The 16,933-nt window shown below is 40.3% G+C and overlaps 1 protein-coding gene and 1 long non-coding RNA gene across 3 annotated transcripts in view; both read right to left on the bottom strand.

Moving 5' to 3' along the window:
- Positions 1–16,933, bottom strand: part of shroom4 (shroom family member 4) — a 92,726-nt gene that overhangs the window by 55,605 nt on the left and 20,188 nt on the right. The gene's annotated exons all lie outside the window — the stretch shown is intronic.
- Positions 343–15,865, bottom strand: LOC121640384. The gene is made up of 3 exons (XR_006010449.1): positions 15,779–15,865; positions 9,119–9,123; positions 343–353 (listed from the first exon to the last, which is right to left on the bottom strand). It is a non-coding gene; the product is annotated as an uncharacterized LOC121640384 (long non-coding RNA).

The raw sequence follows: 16,933 nt of genomic DNA, 5'->3' as shown, positions 1-16,933 counted from the left end.
GTTGATATGAAAGAGAGAAGCTGGGAGGCCAACAGAGGGGCATTCAAAAAAAAAATAGAAAATGCACCCTAAAAAATAAAAAGACAGTCAAAGATACCTCTGTGCTGCTAAGACTACGACTCCTTTAAAACCCATTTTTGAAGGCATTTCTGTTAAATTGTCTGTATCCCCATGGCAACTGTACCCTAAAGAGCATCTCCAAAACAGCCTGAACCAAACAACCCAGAAAACCCATCAAATTCCTCTGTAGAGACTAATAGGCTGTTTGTCTATGTGTGTGGTGACTGCGGGTCACAGAGTGGTGAAGCTGTTCTGTTAGTGCATCGCTGGGATGTTTCGCTGAGTTTTTAATGCTGCAGAGGAGTGAAAATTCAGTGGGTCTGTCGTGCAAAACAGGACAAAACAAACAGAGAAAGACAGGAACAGACAGATGGACAGGGGTATCCAGCCAGCCCGTTAAATGGACCACAGACAAGAACAATACTGGCTTACTGGCAACGTCAATGTCAGCGTGTTAGCGTGTTGTTAGCCTCACAGAACGACTGGAACTTTTAGTAAGTTATATTACAAACCAATTTTCACCTTTAAGATACAATGAAAGAATGATAAAATGAACTGATAAAATAGTACTTCTTAAGATGGTGGTAACAGGAAGTGACGGTAAGTTTAAGATTTTATACTACAACAAGCCACCTAAATATCCTAAACATCTTCATCCACTAAAGCTGGATGCAACACACCATACAGTAGGTGTTTCTCCCTTTCAAGCTTAGAATGACATTCATTCACCTTTTAAAAGGAATTCAGGCTTCTAGCAACAATAAACCTTGTTTGATAAACATTGGCTTCAAAAATATAAATACTCTCTTTAGTTTTTAATCATTTCAAAACATTTAATTTCACTCGTATGCCGTCATTGTTGTTTACGTTCTGTATCTCCTCTGTGATGACGTATAAGGTTGTAGCGGTCTCTGTGCTATATAGCAGTATACTGGCTCAGTGTTTTCTGTTCAGGCTTTTAAAATGAAACTGAGCTCACTGACAAGGAAAGCAATGATGAAGAAATCACTGAAAACACACTTAAAGATGAGGACGATTGGCTGGATGAAGATGACAGAATCAACAAAAGGTTCTGTTTGTTTAGAAGCTGCTGGCCAGTAATACACACTGACCTGTACTTCCTGTCAGCGACAGTACATGGAAAGCTTCAGGATCAAATACTTTCCTTTACATATTACAGTAGTGCCGTATACATTGTATAATAATGTAAAATCGAAATGGCAAATGACAAACAAGTAGATTATGTTTAACCACATTAACAGATATTGAACTTTTCGTGTACATAATGGCACATGGAAACTTTGAGGCACTTTGTCTCAGACTGAGAAGCAAGACTGACGTCATTCATTCATTCATTTATTGATTTTCTGTTCAGCTTTTTCCATTACGGGTCGCGGGTAAGCTGGAGCCTATCCCAGTATTCTAACAGGTGAGAGGCAGGGTACACCCTGGACAGGTCACCAGCACAAGACTGACGTCTCCCTCTTATTTTTCCAGCTGCTTGCCTGGATAAATATGATCTGTAGTTAAAAATATGATCCAGAGTTATCAGACGTCTGCGGCTGCTGCTCTGATCAGTCGTGGTTGATGAAAAACGGGAAACTTCCAGACTGCAGGACGAAATGAAGCAGTGGTTTGTCAGGTTCCTTCATGTCCATGGTCAGTCTGATGGTTCAGGGTTGGTTGGATGATTCAGAGGCTGACAGTAAGACATCTCGGACGTGTCTCCAGCATTTCCACTGCCAGTCTGAACTGCGGTTTGGCGTCTTGTTGTTTTTCTGTTGTTGGTTTCAGTCTTCGTTTTAACCTGCCAGCATTTTTAGCTCCATTAGCATCTGTGGTCAGTAAAGTGACTCAAAAGGGGAAAAGAGTGTGGAGAACATAAACATGGGTCCTTATGAAGTTGTGTCTTTATCCCATTCAGCTCTCATCTTCTTATAAGTCAGAAAACTGTTTTGTGACTGGAACCTGAAACCAAAATCAGCTCAGTGCAGGACAGTGTGTGGATCCACGGTTTAAGAAGAAAAACTTGCCACAAGCAAGTTGCAATTGCCTTCGAGTCCTTGGTACCCTGACAAATCATCTCCCAGAATGCATTGCACAAATTAAATAATGCCGAACTTCGTAGGTAAAAAACATAGTAAATATATACAAGTTTCATAGTAATTAGGAATTTTTTTGTTGAATTTTAGTAGAACAAGCCAACAACTACATGTTATGTCCAACAGGTGCTGATAGTCGGGATTATTTTAAGGCATTTGTTCAACTTGAATTGAGTGAATGAGTTAGCCTGAGTAGTGAGTATCTCCTACTGGCTCAAACTTTTGAGGAAAATTGTCTTTTGAAACAGACACTGGGTTGCTCAGGAGGCTAAGAATATAAGCATCTGTTATATCCATATATCCAACTCCTGATTGGTGGCAGGTGTCACAAATGATGACACGGTAGAGTTTAATATGACTTTAAACCATGAAGGAATGATTGATATCACTGGGACCCCTTTTAAGTATTAATTCCACTTTTAACCCACTATAAAGGCTGAGTAAAGATCCATGAAGGGGATTCTAAAGAAACAAATTCCTGATTACATAGCGTGGAAAAAGAGCACAGACTTGCCCCCCCATCATTCATTCATTCATTTTCCTGTTTCTGCTGCGGCTCAATCAAAGGATTGCATGTCACGGACACGCAGGTCTGATTTCACAGTTTTAGAGTTTTACATACGCACAGCAGGGAAACTCTGCTCTGTGAGCCAACTCACACATAAATCCAGATCTTTCATATATTAACTAAAACTGGTTGTTCTCATGGGCCCAATTCTGTTGTGAATTGTGACTTCAAAGGTTAATAATTTGGAATTTGATCCTGCTGTAAAACCACTTTACGATATAAAACTGGTCAGCCACATTTGAAGTGGGCAGAGTTATTGCTGGTATGGCTTCTTTTTTTTTTTTTTTGTAAAAGCCAAATTGTTTTTAAAACAGTGTTAAAACATTTTAGATGGATCTGTAACCAGGTCAGGACCTAGAAGCTGATTCAACACCACAACCATGTCTGAAAGTTTAAGAAAAAAACAGACATTTTACACGTGAAACATCTTCATGTGTAATCAAGATTCCTGTTTTCCTAAACTAGACACACGGTGGAGAACAAGAGACAAGAAATGTTGTAAAAAGTGTGATAACTGCTGCGTTTCAGACCTGTCTACACATATTTTCCAAAGGAATAGAGAACACACATAAAAACACGGCCAGGCTAAACTGACGCTGTGTTTCACGTGTTTCTAATGTTTTCATTATGAAAACAAACCAGAGAAACACTTTTCACACACACACACACACACACACACACACTGTTCACTGCTTGAATCAGCTTAAACTATCAGTGTACCATTAAGCCAGAAAAAAATTCTGTCATTTTCCCACAGATACAAAACAAGAGTTAGTGAGGGTAAGGGGGGAAAGACGAAGAATGGAGAGAGGAAGGGAAGATGGGAATGTGATGGAGGTTAAGACTGAGGAAGGGTGAGGGATAATTTGTTGACAAAGAAGGGGGTTAGACGTTGTCAGTTTAAAACCATACCTCTCTAGACAAGAGACAGAGGGCCAACTTTCCACAAAGGAGAAGTAATATTTAAGGTTACTTGAAGCGTAATGAGCTGTATCAATGAGGCTAGCCTTCTTGGCTCATATTTAAACCAGCATCATCTGACTGAACAGCTTAACATTTTGCCTCGGCTCGACACAAATCTGACAAAGCTACTGTCGTTGTGTGTTACCGTCCCATGCTGAGTCAAGGTTGAACTTTGCAATTATTACAAAAAAGACGCAGAGACTCTTTTTGACATTATAACTTTCCTGCATGGGTGATTTTTCCCCACTCTATAAATGTATTATCAGTTAGATGTGTTTAATAAACCTAAACTAGAAGCACTCAGAGAGCGCAGACCTCTGCCGAGACATAGGGCCACTCACCTTAGAACAAACCCCAAAAGGCCCAGCAGCCCACCTAGTAACCAACCCCATGCCAACACTCTTATATATACTTCAAGCTAATATCACTATTTCATCATCTGAACAGATGCCACATCTTATTTAAAATCTTTGAGCCTGGAAACATACTTTTACACACCAAGCTGTAGCAAATGCCTGTAAAGTTAGCATTTTCCCTGATAGCGACACTCTGGGTTAGCTGTTGGTGTATTAACACCTACGATGATGCCATCTTGTTTTCTTGTTTTTGTTTGTTTTGTTGTTTTTAGTTTAGTTTGTTTTGTTTTTGTTTGCCGATGACTCTTGGCATTAGATCCAGACGGTGATCCGAGTCACCCCCAAAATGTTCCTTATTCCATTTCGAAACATTTCCCTTTTTCAGTTATATTGCTAGACAGACAAACAAAGAGTACCACAGAAGCCAACTTGTGTCAACATGAATGCAATCACAATAAAATAATGAGTGAATAAAGAACAGAACAAAATTGAACTCCAGAAGTTTAAGGGTGCGTTCACACTAGACTAGGGATTGTATCAGCTGGGGTGCAGCTTTTGTGAGTGTTCACACTGAACTACTCAAACAAATCTGACCTTTTAAATTCCACTTCCCACCAGAGGTGGTTCTGCATCAAGTATTACTGAAGAAGAAGACAAGACACACAATGAAGAAGAAAACTCGTTCATCTATTGCAGGGCTCCTTAATTAGTTTGGACCACAATCCAGCAGGTTTTCCATGTGTCCCTGCTCCAACATATCTGACTTAAATCTGACTATCATTATGATAGGCTGTTAGATCCATTTAATTTGATTCTGGTGTGTTAAAGCAGGAACACATTGAAAACCTGCTGGACTGCGACCCTCGTAGGTTAAGATTGAGTAGCCCTTATCTATTGGTTAATTCAGGACAGCTTCTGTTTGCATCACATCAGAGTAAAACATGGCGCTGAATCAGATCCTAGAAGTCTTATTTTTACCGAGTTCTTCCATGTCTGACCACAGGCCATTTCTCTCTGATCCCTCCTCATTCCTCACACTCTGCATGCTGCACCGTCATAACGTCGTCCAGTGGGTTTAAACACTGAGAGCTACTTTTGTTTAGGTTTATGTGTGTGTCTTTGACACTTTGGTTGTTGTTGTGATTCATCTTGTTGTTGCTGTCTTGGTTATTTCTTTTTCGAACTCCTGATGATTGTCTGCTTAGTGTGCCTGTAAAAGCTGAAGGAAATTCTCTGTTGTGTTTCTGTACAGGTGTAGCAGCTGCTTGTCTGATGTTAGGTTGGATTGAAGGGTTGTTGCTTCTATCTACCTTCTATCTGTATCTTTGTCTCCTCTTCCTATTTTCTACTTTCCTTTTTATTTCTCTTCATTACTCCCCCTTTTTGTTTTGTCCTCTCTGGTCAGGTTCAGCAAGATAAATTCCATGAATCCAAAAAAATAAGATAAAGTGACATTTTTTCATTATTTAATTCATTCACAAAAATTATAGAAAAACAACTGGTAATTCCTCAAAATGGAACTTGTATGTCTTACATTTTATCTATTTTATTTTAGCATTTTCTGTTGTTTTTATTTAATTTCTTTGAAGTTTGTTTTTAACACACTTGTTATTGCTTCCTGCACGCTGCCACAATGCTTTTAATGTTTTATGTAAAGCACTTTGAATTGTCTTGTACATGAAATGTGCCATATAAATAAACTTGCCTTGCCTTTCAAACAGAGAATGAGTTAATCCCTGAACTTCCCTCATAGGGTCTCATGCTGAATGAAACTTCAGGGCTCTAACTAACAGCTGCAAACCTGGCAAATGTTGATTAAAATGTATATTAATTCATACAGTTCAGTTTGACGAATGAGTGCATATCTTTTTGGTTATTTGTCAAAGCAGTGCTCACTTCATTTCCTATGAACACTATTTCATGACCTATCATGCATCCACTGGTGACATGCTTCCTTCAGCAACTATGGTGTCAAATTCTACTGCCTGAACAAAGTGCAGCTAAATGATGAACAAAATGTAGACTAAAAGAGTGATGTGTAGAATAAAAACACGACAGTGGTTGGATGGTTTAAAGAATAAGACTGGTTACAAGACAATAAAGGAGGTAGGGGGGAATGATGTCAATGAGCGAGGAGATGAAACCCGTTGAGTTCTGGCCAGAGTTTGTGTGCAAACACCAAAACTAAGCTAAGGGAACAGTGAATAACACACGATGGCACACATTCGGGCTGGTTCTGATGAGCGCTCTGAAGGTATCTGATTGTGTGTCAATAAAGATAATTGTATTAATCTATTAATTATTTTTTACTGTGAAACTCATTTCAAAGACTTCACATGTCCAACAGCCATAATTCTGGATTATTTTGCCTTAAAGAAAAAAAAATGTTGAATGGAAATTCTGATGTGGCTGGTAACTTTAGGAATCCACAAACCACACTGGCTTATGATCAAAAAAGTTCATTTAGAGCCCTGGTTGCAGTGATTATGAAATGCAGGAGAGTCATCTGTGACAGATGCACTGCATTACGAGGCTTAGTTTTTAGTACGGTGCAGAGATCCTTTAATGACTCTGCAGAGTTAACACACTCAGCAACATGTGCTCTCATTCACGTGTCAGTTTATTAATAACCTGCAAAAATACAAAAGTGGCCAAAAGCAGAGTCAAATAGAAATGCACTTTGTGTCTAAGCACACACAGGATGAAAACAACTGTGATGCCAGCTTGTCAGAGAAGATCTTCTGTCTTGGCCTGGCTGCACGTGATGTTAAACTGCTGTTGGTGAAGCAGTATTTCTTCTCTCAGTCTTCACAATAAGCCATTCTCTGTTGTTTTCTGGGCCAGTTTCACTCTAGTCTGACCTACGCTTCTGTGTGTGTGCGTCTGTACAGTATGTGTGCACGTGATTGTGTGTGTGTGTGTGTGTTTTGTATTGCTGTAGGATGGCCAGACAGGGTGAGGTCAACTCGGGCATTGGGGAGACGGAGAAGAATACCCTCTCTGTGTTCTGAAACACACATGGACCAGACACACCCTTTTATATTTAGATTTCAGGAGTGACTTCATGGCCTCGGGTGTGTGTATGGTGGCAGTGTGCCGATTACTGTTCCCTAAAAGAAAAAACAAACACAGGAATCCACATGCTGGTCACAGGTTGTCATCACCCGGTTATCAACTGACACACACACACACACACACACACACACACACACACACACACACACACACACTTGTATACAACAGCCTCTTTATCAAAGACTGAAACGATCAGCTTCAGACTGAAGATCATTAACAGTGCTGTGGGTGTGTGCATACTCGTATATTTATGGTGTCGTTGGGACATTGTCTGTTTACACCACTGCTCTGTGGGGACTGACATTCTTCTAGGGACAAAAAGCAAATCCTCATAAATAAATAATTAGGTTTTTCTGATGGAAATTTGGTTTAGGGTTTCAGTAATACCTAAGGCAAGCAAGCAGTGGTTATCATCAAGTGAATGTCAGAGCGAGGCCTCTGAAGTGATGGAAACATGGTTCTGTCTTCCACTGCAAGGCGGCGCCTACACGTGTGTATTTAAACCTCACATTACAGCCAAAATGAGTAGCTCTCTGGGTTAGACAGCTTTGAGAAGGTCTGTGTGTATATACATGCACCAAAAACCACAACACACACTGGTGCATGGAAATGCTCAAATGGTCACATTGACTACATTTAGGGGGGAAAGCTGCATCATTTCTTTAACTGTGCAGGCAATAATCCCAATCTGCATTAACACGCACAGAAACGCACAAGTGTTGGCAAGAAACGGGGAGAAGGAAACAATTCTTCACTTGTTTATGTGAAGTTTTCCAAAGACTTAGAGGATTTATGCAGGACTGAGGAAAGTATTTACACTCAGGCGTCAGAAGAGACTATCATGTGTTTGAATGAAATGAGCTTGAAGGAGGATTTTTGGATAACTGACTTGCATGTGGTGCCCACTGCGGAAAGGTACACGCAAAGATGAGTAGTCTGAGCGCTCCAAATCTGATCTCTGTTTAGAATAACCCTAAATGGTACTTCTTCAGTTCCTAAAAATTAAACAAACAAGCAGCAAAGCAAGATTTTAAAATCAAGATTCATGAGAGAAAAGGCTAAATGTCTTGTAAATGTTACCACAAGTTGTTTTTATTGTGTCATAAATAATTTTGTGAGCTTATTTGTTACTCTCTGGGTGTCAGAGCAACCCTTACTGAACAGACATGGAGTAAAAAATCATTCCTTTAGTAGCTTGTGGAATGTAGATGAAGATGTTTAGGAAACATTGATAATTAAAAGGTCCTGCATCCTGCATCAGTTGATATTTCTTAAACAGCCTGACTAGATGTTTTTTAAAGAGCCAGCAAAAAACAGACTCAAATGTAGGTTGTTGCATACTGATTGTACTCCTTACCGAGATTATCCGACCAATAATCTATCCGCAGAGGTTTGAATTAATTTAGTGTCAAGACATAAACTGAACCCACTTCAACACCTCGAACACTTCACAGTGTTGCTGGAGCAGAACTATGTTTGTACCACATTTTGTCTGATATGATTTAAATATGAGATACTATCACATTATGCAGAGCTCCATTGTTTTTGTTTTGTTTTGTTTACCTATAGTGGCTTTTTGACAGAAAATACTAGAAGCTAAACTTTTTTAAAAAGCACAACTGAACACTCCTGTCAGCTAAGAACAGGAAACACGCTACGATTCATACAGACTCATCAAAACTGGTCAGTAAAGGTGGAAAAACATTGCCTGGTCTGTTTCAGCTCCATATTCAGATAATAGGAGCTAAATTTAGTGTAAACAGCATGAAAACATAGATCCATCCTGTCTTGTATCAGCGGTTCAACCTGCTGGTGGTGTAACGGTGTGTGAGGATAGTACCGACACGGCATAATTTTACCATTTTACTGACAATGTCCATCCCTTTATGACCACAGTGAAAATCTCCTGATGTTACTTCCAGCAGGATAACGCACCATGTCACAAAGCTCAAATCATCTCCAACTGCTTTCTTGATCATGACTTCCACAGTCACCAGATCTCAATCCAGTGAAACCCTTTTAGGATGTGTTAGAGCGGGATTTTCATCAAGGCTGTGCAGCCAACGATTCTGCAGTGAGAGTGATGCTATCATTTCAACGTGGAGCAAATTCCATGAGGAATGTTTCCAGGACCTTGTTAAATCTATGGCACTAAGAATTAAGATGGCGCTGAAGGTAAAAGGTCCAACCCCAAACTAGTAAGGTGGACCTAATAAAGTGGCTGCAGAATGTAAATAATAAGCAGACATGTTGCTAACTGGCGCCCCTCTCTCGACAATCAGCATGGTGTGTCAGGGCCCTTAACAGAGCCATCAACCTGACAGGCCACCACATGTCCTGAGACCCTGCAAAAAGCTCATCGAATGTTAATGGCCCCCCTGGGAATGAGACTCTGAGCAGAAGGAGGAGAGAGGAGGTAGGGGGAGACCCTCTGGAGAAGAACAGCTCTGAGCTGCTGCTATTGTCTGCACCGCCACTGTTTAGCTGCCAAACATAACGTCTCCACAGAGGAACACATTTGGAAACAAAGGTTTGCTACATGGAAATTTGACTGGAGGTGGTGGAGGCTGCTGTCAGGTTTCTTTCCTTTCTTTTTTTTTTAAAAACCGCATTTACTATTTTGACAGTGTTTGAATTCGCATTAATTTCCACTGGTGTTTCAGAGCTACTGTTGTTTGACCTATTCATACATGTCAGCTGACGTCACTGTATTCGAACACTAGCTGCCGCCACATTGAGCACCTGCACTGTGTACCTGAACCACACAGGTCGTCAGAGACGCCTTCAAAATGCTGTGCAGTCGGGTGTTACAAAAAGAAAGGAGACCGAGATATATCTTTTTATCGATTACCGAAGGAAGAAGAACGTCATCTGAGATGGCTTTCAGCTAACTGGAGGCTGACTGCAAGTAGCCGTCTGTGCAGTGTTCATTTTGTATCAGGTGAGTTTCAATGCTCGTTCACCCATCGCTTGTAATTCTAAAATAGTTTATTTAGGACCTTAACATCACTCTTACATCGCTTGCTTGCTCTATAATTCAGTAGATTATTCATATTGTCGTAGCCTCCTCCTGTGCAGTGCTAACAGCTACATAGCATTAGTCACTGTTTACATAAAGTCGATCACCAGAACACGACTTACCTTTCCTTTCAGCAAAAAGATCTTCTTGTCTTTGAGATGCAATATTTTCGGGTCAATGACCCAGCCTGCCGTGAAATATCGATAAGAATCTGTGCATTTGAAAGCTTTCAGACTTTCTCCCCCATACGAAGATGGGGTGTGTATGAGGTAGATATAAATGTGGTGAAAGGAATAATCCGGTAGCTTATTTGATGGTAACAGCTGAAAAACTTCTGCAGTGACTCTGTAAAGATCACATGCAATAACAGCTATTTTTTTCATTGTATCTTTTTAATTCTCGTGGATTAAAATGAATATTATCCATCTGTACTGAACACTGAGCCTCTCTCCCTTGCGGTGTTTGCTACTCAAAATGGCGGAAGTAAAGTATAATGCGTAGTGACGTCGCGCCCCTGAAAGGCATCTATACTCCAGAATCAGGTGGAGAGCCATGAATGAAATTTAAACTCAACCTGTGTATGATTAAAAAAGCTCTGTCAACTCCAGAACTAATGGTTCGGCTGGTCCTATCAGAGTCTACAGGTAGCAGGAAGTTGATCCGTTATGCTCATAACTGTGATTTATTGCTACATATAGGTTTGAGACTGGTGTGAAAACACGTTGTTTACTCTTTTCAATGAGTCGCAGGTGCTACCGGAGGCCCCTCCCCCATCCACAAGTACTCACAAGAGGCTCGACCTCATGTTGCAGGAAGCGAAGCAGGCGAGAGGCAGAGTACACCTGGACAGGTTGCTAGTAGGCCTGTCGCGATAAGCAATAAGTCAATTAATTGAACGATAAGAAAATAAGAGCACGATAAGTTTGCCGGCTGCGATAATTTTTTTTCGTCCCCCCTTTACCATAAACTGTGTATGACAATAGGTTTCACTATGGAGTATTTCGACTAAACGCTCTGGTTTGTTGCGGAGTGATCTCTCTGGTGTCATACTTGACTGCAGCATGTTGCAGCACGAGCCGGTAAGCCGCATTTGTTTTGCAGGGCTGCCAACACGCAATGGCCGTGAGACTTGCGCATTTAAGTGGCTTCTCACGCTCTCGCGCTAAACCTCCGATTCTCATGCTAAAATATGTAAATAAGTCGAATGGAGAAATAATAGATGCAAGCACCTCCTCTTTTATCATTTCGCTGCTCCCCACATGTAAGCAGAACACACACATTCTAGCTTACGACGTCAGTACAAAGCCCCCACTTCCTGGTCTACCGTAATAACCCCTGTAATCCGCAGGCACATTACGCAAATAGAGTCAGCCTATATACTAGCGTATTTGACAAAATACACATTAAGAGCAATGCCGGCTAATCGAGAGGTTTGGGAGGATTCCCAGTGGGTCGCATTACTTTTGGGCAGGTGTCCCGGCGTATGTGAAAAAGGCGCTTTTATTTATTTAGTTTATTGACCTTTACAAAAGGGGTACTTGCATTATTATGGCATATGTCATTATATTAGTTGAGAATGGTCTCAAAATGACACATTAGCGCTTTGCGCAATATTATCGTTTATCGAGATAATTTCTGAGAAAATTTATCGTACAGCTAAATTTGTTATCGTGACAGGCCTAGTTGCTAGTTCTAATTGGACATTACCGTTTACCATTAATGTCAATTTAAGTTATCTATTTGGTCAAAAGTTTGACAGGAAATGTCTTCATCACAATTTCCAGATCAAAATAGAGATCTCTTAGCAACATAGTAGTGATAGGTATCTGGTTTTTATTACAAAAATATGATAAACTAGAAGTACTCAGAGAGAGCAGACCTCAGCTAAGCCATAGGGTCACTGAGGAAAATCCAAAAGACCCAACAGCCTACCCAGTACCCCCTATATTTCTAACCTTCTGGATCACCAGATCCAGAATATCAACATAATCTGTCTCAAAAACGTTCAGATTATAACATCTACCATGATGTCATATTTTCTTCTTTTTTGTTCTGTTAAGTCAGAAGCTTTAATGTTAATAGTAAAGAATCCTTTAAAACTTCAGACAATCCAGACAGTAGCTGTGTTTCAATTACCCCAAGAATTGTGCAAACCCTAAATATCACAATAAAAAACTGGTAATATAAAAAAAAAACTAAATGTCGAAAAATCTTTCAAATATCGCTAAAACGTTTTAAGCTCTCATGAGGTGGTTTTTCAGATGTGTTGATATAAAAGTTTATTGCAAAAGTGTAATGGAAACCCTTTTTCTGCATTTACATGTCTTCATACGATGGCATGGTGTGAGGAGACGCAGGAGTCTTTTAAAGAAAAAATATAACTGCCATCCCTGATAGCAAACAACAGCGAATGCAAAGTGTTTTACGAAGTGTTAGAAATCTCCATCCACGTGACGAGATTTTACAATAACGGCTAATTGAAAGAAACTGTTGACAATTTAAGTGATAGTACGCGTGGGAGCCAGGATTTTTGGTCAGTGCATTAAGTGGGCTTTCAAAGAAAGTAGTTTGGGATCCACCAATTTAGAGGGCAGAAAAGTTCCTGTAAGTAAAAAAAGAGGCAAAATCCTGTTTTCCCAGTTCTCTTTCAACATTTGACCAACACAGAGCATCACTGCAAATCTGCTGAATGGAAACAAGGAGAATCCTTAAGAGTCAAAGTTGGGAAAGTACTTCACTTCTTTGGGGAAAAATGTCTGAAAATAACTGTGTTTACACCCAACTGAAACATTCATTTTATTTATTTTCTCCACTCGTTCTGGGAGCTGGGCCGAGTTCCAGATCCCCAGGTTAAATTCCACATGAAGCGAGGCCCTTGCATTTCTAAGGGCCCTTTTCTTGCATCTACAGCTTCATGTCGCTGATGTTTTGCACATTTATGACAAACAAGCTTCTTTTCCCTCACGCTTTCTCATACCAACTGCACACAAAGAAACACCCTTCCCCAACCTCTGCCCTCCAGTCTGAGCCTTGTGAGGTTCTCCTCCCTTCCTCACACCCACGCTCGCACAAGCCCTTCTTTATCAGGGCGGGAGGAGGGGAGCTGCCGAGATGGAAAAAGAAAGAAAAGCTCCCACGGTCGCACTAAAAGCGCCAACAGGAACTCGTGTGTGTGTGCTTGTATGTATACTGCTGTCGAGCTTCATTGATCAGCGGTGTTGCAGCTGGGGTGTGCTGTCCTTAAGCGGCCTTTCCATTGGAAAGACTGAGAGGAGTGAATGAGACAATGATGTCCCAGACGGATAAGCCCCTCCTGGATGAAGTTTCAGAGCTGAGACCCTGGGTCACTCACACAGTTGGATCAAATTCAATACCAGAGTGACAGAGGAGGAAAGGAAAAAGTAAAAAAATAGTTGAAAAGAAAGAAAAAAAAAAGATTGTAATGGAAGAAAAACAAGTTCACAGGAGAAACAAAAGGAAAAATCTCAACACTGACTTTTATTCTCCAGCCTCCTGGATGTAGACTGAAAACCACAGACACATCCTGTGAGCTCAGTCACATGGACCAAGACCAGCATGTGAATAAACGCTCAACACTTTGTGAACATGATTCTTCTCTCTCAGGTTAGCAGTGTGTTTTCTTTTATGCAGAAGAGCAATTCCTCTTTGTTTTTACTATTTCTTTATCTGTCAACTTCTCGCTTTTGGATCTTTTCATTCACTGAAATGGCTCTGACTCACTCCAGCTCCTGATCACACACATATTCTTCATAAAGGCTTGCTGTGTGTGGCATAAAGTCATTTCATTTCATGGATGTTTTCAGCTACATTTGTAGGGCATTCCTGGATTCACTGGTTTTGGAGAATGAATACATTTACCTAAATGACACAGAGACCCAGGTCATGACCCAGCTGCTTGAGATGCAATGAGGCACAACTTTTTTCATCCTGTGTTGATGTTTTGCATGTTTTTGACCTGCTGCCACAGACTATGGAAGATCCCTGAAAAACAAGTACTGTTCCCGGGTATGGTCCAAGATGGGGGAGCAGCAGTTTGTTCATGGCACAAGACACCATAACAGTCTGATCAGTCTGCAAGACAAACACAAAAATATGCCCACAGCCCAGGCAACAAAGCTGAAGATGGCATTTTTGTTTGTTGTCATCAGTTTGTTGCCACTCGATTGTCATGCTTTTCGCTTTGTGTGAAGTAACAACTGGCAACAGCTTCTGATAATTTATAACGGTAAAGTAGGGGTATTTCATTTCCTCAGGCAATGTTTTCATCCCGACCCTCTGTAACACTTTGTTTTAAAGGATGAAGGGTAAGGAAAAGCAAAGGGTAGGGGAAGGGGTAAAAAAGAAGAAATAGGATTGGGCCCTAATCTGTACAATATGCAGCAGAACTGCTTCATTGTTAAAATCTAGCTGTGACAAATAGGAGCATCAAATTATGAAAACAAAGTGCGCTCCCCGACCACTTTATTACAAATATTTAATCAGCCATTCACATGGTAGCAAGAATGCTGCATTTAGTCATGTAGATATGGTCATAACAACTTGTTGAGCATCAGAATGAGGAAGAAAATGGATTTAAGTGACTTTGAACGTGACATGGTTGTTAATGTTAGATGATCTGGTATTTCAGAAGCTGCTGATCTACAACCATCTTTAAGGTTTACAGAGAATGGTTTCAAAAAGAGAAAATGTGCAATGAGCAGCAGTTGTCTGGACCAAATGTCTTGTTGATGTCAGAGGAGAATGGGCAGACTGGTTGGATATGATAGAAAAGCAACAGGAACTCAAATAACTACTCGTTCCAACCTATGTATGCAGAATACCATCTCTGAACAGACAACATTTCCAACCTGAAGCAGATGAGCTACAGCAGCAGAAGACACACCGGGTGCCTCCTGTCAGCTAAGAACAGGAAACTGAGGCTACAATTCACACACACTCACCAACACTGGACAATAGAAGATGGAGAAACGTTGCTGGTCTGATGAGTCTCCATTTCAGCTGCAACATTAAGATAGCAGGCTCAGAATTTAGTGGAAACTACATGAAAGCATGGATCCATCCTGCATGAATACAAGCAGGATCAGATAATTATACACTCTCTTTTTAATTAAAATCATGTTAGAAATCAATCTAAATATCCTGATATTGACAAACATCATAAACATGTAAGCCCTGATGTTATTTTTAACTTCATCATTGAACTTTATTTTTCCAATTTAAGAAACATTTGTAGTTGAACACGGAATATATTGTTGAGACAAACGGTTGTTGATGGACAGAGTTGTTTCCCTTTAGTCCGTTTGTGCATGTTAACTGCTAGCTTGCAAATGGTATTTTTTATAGACGTTAGCCTTAAGCTAGTGTGTGTGAATGGGTGAATGTGATGTTTATTGTAAAGTGCTTTGGGTAAAAGTGCTTTAAAAATACAGACCATTTACCATTTTCAAGTGTAATCTTAAGTGATTTCCCAGAGACAGTGAATGTATTTCCACTTTGATTTGTTTTCCGTATGTTTGCTTAGTTTTACAGTTTTCTTAAGTGAAGGCTTCAAAAGGCATTCAGCCTCGAAATCGCTGTCACATCAGGCTAGATCACACCACACACAAGCTAAGACAGCATATATACATTACATTAATATAATCAATTATGTTCTGTTGCTGCATCAATGCAGAATCGTCCACATCCGAATCACGATGCATCGTAGAAATGATTAATTTCAACACCCCTAGATAATGCACCATGTCACAAAGCTCAGATCATCTCCACCTGCTTTCTAGAACATGACGATGAGTTCACTGGACTCCAACGGCCTCCACAGCCACCAGATCTCAGTCCAGTAGAGCATCTTTGGGATGTGGTGGAACGGGAGATTCTCATCATGGATGCAGCCGACAAACCTGCAGCAACTGTGTGATGCTGTCATGTCAATATGGAGAAAACCTCTGAGGAAGGTTTTCTCCACCTGGTTGAATCTATGACACCAAGAATTAAGGCAGTTCTGAAAGTAAAAAAGAGGGTCCAACCCAGTACTAGCAAGGTGAACCTAATTAAGTGGCCGGTGAGTCTATTTCCAACAAGATCAATGTGGATTAGTAGTACATTTGGTTAGCAACAAATACACCCCCTTTCCATGGCATGAACAAAAACAACCATTCCTTCACTTCCACAAACCTAAAGTACATCTTAACTGATGCAGAGGCTTCTCCTGTTTGTTTTTTACTCAGAATTCTTTCAAGAATTATTTTAAAAAATGTGCTGTGGTCACTTTCTGGTAGGTCTCCTCATTGGTATATTTTCATTAGCTGCACTCCCAGGACGAGACCAAAATATTTTAATTTCAAACTAAAAAGTCTCCCACACTGGGTGCGTTTGAAGAACTGCCAAAACTGCAGCCATTCAGACTGTCGCCATCACAGGCGCCGCATAAATTAAGACGTACACAAGTACAGCGACAATATAAGTATGTGAAATAAACAGCAAAAAACTTCTCAGTTTGGCTCCGTCATGCAGGATGTTTAAGTGTTGTAATAAGCTCCCACAGCTTCTCTAAAAGCCTTAACCTTTGAGTAAATTATAGTTTTGTAGGGGCAAATCAAGGGAAAGCTCCTAAAGAAAGAAAATAGTTTTTTCTAACATTCTGTGTGGGGTTATAAACTGTTTCTCCAATAAAGAAATATAAAGATTAAGAAAAGAAACTTAATTACCAGATAACTCAAAGAAAACAGACATTTCTTTGCCGCCCATGGTGGCTGATTGACAAGTAATCTTT

The sequence above is a fragment of the Melanotaenia boesemani genome, chromosome 5, assembly GCF_017639745.1.
Source record: "Melanotaenia boesemani isolate fMelBoe1 chromosome 5, fMelBoe1.pri, whole genome shotgun sequence".
Classification (NCBI taxonomy): Eukaryota; Metazoa; Chordata; class Actinopteri; order Atheriniformes; family Melanotaeniidae; genus Melanotaenia; species Melanotaenia boesemani.
This window is presented reverse-complemented; position numbering and strand designations above follow the sequence as displayed.